Source organism: Cupressus sempervirens, chromosome 6 (genome assembly GCF_028749045.1).
Source record: "Cupressus sempervirens isolate cs-2001-9-10 chromosome 6, ASM2874904v1, whole genome shotgun sequence".
NCBI classification, from domain to species: domain Eukaryota; kingdom Viridiplantae; phylum Streptophyta; class Pinopsida; order Cupressales; family Cupressaceae; genus Cupressus; species Cupressus sempervirens.
This window is the reverse complement of record NC_143123.1, coordinates 706,034,041-706,037,495: the sequence shown is the minus strand read 5'-3', so window position 1 is coordinate 706,037,495 and position 3,455 is coordinate 706,034,041.

Sequence of the window (3,455 nt, the reverse complement as noted above, 5' to 3'; positions counted from 1 at the left end):
CTTAGGATCCAAGGAATTTCCCTTGCTGCTAAGTGGATCTTTCAGGCTCTTGATGGTCAGGAACCTTGGAAGATTCTTCTTAGAAACAACATTCAGTCCGGTTATCCTAAGCAAGCCAAACATTGGAAAAACCTTCCTTTTACTGATCTGGTTGTTGGGTCATTCCCTGTCTCTATCCAAGGTTCCATGGTTTTCAAGTCTATCTAGAAAGCTTGGGAGCTTGTGAGGGGTTTCATCTATAATTCCAACTTTTCTAGTAATAACTCTATTCATGGTGAGCATTCTATATTGTGGAATCTGCATCATAATGGTAAGCCTCTTGCCATGACTCAAGGTTGTTCTGTGAAATTTTGGAACAACCTTGGCATCCAGAGCTTTATTGACATTTTGGAGAATGATAACCTTGTTAGTTGGCAGGATATTATAATCAAGTTTGATCTTCCTATCTCCCATAAACGTACATATAATATGGTTGCCAATGCCTGCCACACTCTTATTCTTCCCTGCAGGTGTGATGTGGACTCTCATAGATTTTTGAATTTCTGTTGGGATGATGGATCTCTCCTACATAAAATTAAAGCTAAAGATATATATAAGGTTCTCAATAAAGAAAACTCTATTATTTCTCACCTTAATACCACTTGGTATATGAACTTGAACTCTCTTGAATGGCAAAAAGTTCTTGACAGATTTTGGAAATCACATATTCCCCTGAAAATCTTACATTTTAAATGGCAACTCCTTCTCGATAGACTTCCTATTAAAAATCATGTTGGTGATGCTGAACTTTGTACTATTTGCAGGGTTCCTAAAAATTCAAGGCATATATTCTTTACTTTTCAATTTTCTAGGATTATATGGAAGTTTTTTGGAATTTCTATAGCTGATCGTGTTCCTGTTTTGAATACCATTCTTGGCAACTTATGTGGTCTTAAAAAGGATGCTAATTTTTTCTGGAACATTCTATCCGTTTTAAGATTGTCTCGCAGATTTGTTGCATTATGAAGCTCGAGATGAACAAGCTAAAAAGATTCCTCCATGATGGGCTCGCTACGATATTCATTTATGAGATGAAGCATGAGATGGAATTGGCCAGCATTCTTGATAACCAGACTACTTTTGGAAAAGCTCTTAAGGAGCTGCTCAAGGAAATACATGAGAACAAAGGCCCCTTTTCTGATGAACATGACTTCTTTGCTCACACTCTCGAGCGAAAAAAAGTCATGTGGATGGAAGGAGAGCTGGGATGGACAACTTGGTTCGATGATCATGATGATGTTTTGGAATAGCTTTTCTATCTACTCTTTTTGTTATCTCGCTAGAACTGCTACTTAATGTGTTAGTTGGCTATTTCTAGCTGATTGTTGGACTTTGATCTGGGTGGTTGAGGCTTGCCTCCTCCCCTCTTTTGATACTGTACCTCTTTTTTGTTCTCTTGATCATTTAATTTAAAAAACTCTAATGTTAAAATATTTAAAATAAATAAATTTCAAAGTTAATAATTTAAAATGAAATGTAGTAAGTAAAATCTCATATCACTATAATTCAGTTTCCCTAAATGTTGTTTATTTATCTTTTGCCAACATAACTCTTCAAACTTGCCTAACATACTATATTTAGACACCAGAAAAAGATTACGAAATGGCTTGACAAATGTTCTGCTATCTAATCATGGGGATTTGATGAAAATGTCCACTAACTTGTTCATGACTAAATTTTGTCAATTTTGATGTAGGTTTCTATCAACTCAAAAATAATTCTTCAATGCAGTTGTCAATTGAAAAGAGAATCCATTATTAATAAAATATATAAAAATTTATACACATTTTATTATTTAAATTGTATATTTAATATAATATAATAATTTTTATAATCTTAAACACATTAAAAAATAAAAACAATTTGAAATATATATCTATCATATATAATAATTAAAAAACTAAAAGTCTAAGTATTAAATAATTTTCTAAATTTTTAATGAAAATTTAACATATTAAAATAATCAGTATTCAATACTAAGTAAAACTATAAGTACACACTATAATATAATAATTAAAATCTAAAACTCTAATGTTAAAAAGTTTAAAATAAATCAATTTCAAAGTTAATAATTTAAAATGAAATGTAGTAAGTAAAATCTTATATCACTAGAATTCAGTTTCACTAAATGTTGTTTATTTGTTTTTTGCCAACATAACTCTTCAAACTTGCCTAACATACTATATTTAGACACCAGAAAAAGATTACGAAATGGCTTGACAAATGTTCCCATGTTCTCCTAAATTTTTAACAAATATTTATATTTTTCTTTTCAGATTTCCATTATTTTATTTACAATATAAATTACAATCAAATGTCATTTTCTTCCTTATTTAAAGTGGATCGGTTCACTTTCCATATCAATCACGCAAGCTATTAGAAACATGGTGCAAGATGATTGAAACCATTAGGACTGTGGATATTCATTGGTTTTCATTCGCTGCAATAGTTGTGAAAGAATAAGTGATGAAGTTGTTCGCACTCCCATGAGAGTGTTGACATCCTATTCTTGATTGTCTTCTATATTAAAATTTACCATTGTCTTACTTTATAATGATTAAAGATCTATTGTGTATATAATTTTTTACCTAGATAATATCTTATTTGAACCTATGCAAATCATATTTTAAACCAAAGTGCTAAAACCAAAATTTAATTTATCTATCTTAATCTTACAAACACAATAAATATTAAAATATATACACTATATATGTATGTTTCATTTAGTATTAAAGTGGCCTCATCCACGGGAATTGGAGCCTCACCCAAAACATACTTGATCTCCTTGAATTGCATAGAATGAACATATCATAAAATAGCAAATGCTAAATAACTTAAAGTAATATGTATGCCTACTATCAGAAAATGGTAAATGCTTAATAACTACTTGAACCACCGAGATACATATTAATAGATAAGTATGAGATATTTTCATAGAAAGTCAAATTGTGATATTGTTATCAGGATTTAACTCAGTAGTTTTTTAGTCAAACTCTTTAACTCATGGTTCATGAGCAGTGATTCATACGAATCCATCTCTCATGAGAATAAATAGAACACTTAGCACTCATTGAATCTAAGTGATGCTTAGAGATGCTTGTTAGAATCTAAGTGAACACTTAACATATTAATTTTAAAAAATTAAATAAAAGAAATATTAAACAAATATCTGTTAAAGTTGGCTCGCTACATCTAACTTTTATGGTACACCACCACTGCAAGAATAATTGCTGACATTGTGACATTCAGACGCTGAGGAAGTCACGTACTTACAGAATTCTCAAACTGAATTTCGTGCACATTAAGCCTTAATTCGTTTTCTTACTGCCGCCAAGGAGCTTCTGGCGTTGAAAATGTCGAATTGTGAGTGGAAGAGGTCCTTCAGCTATGAAATGATGAATCTCCTTCCACACCTC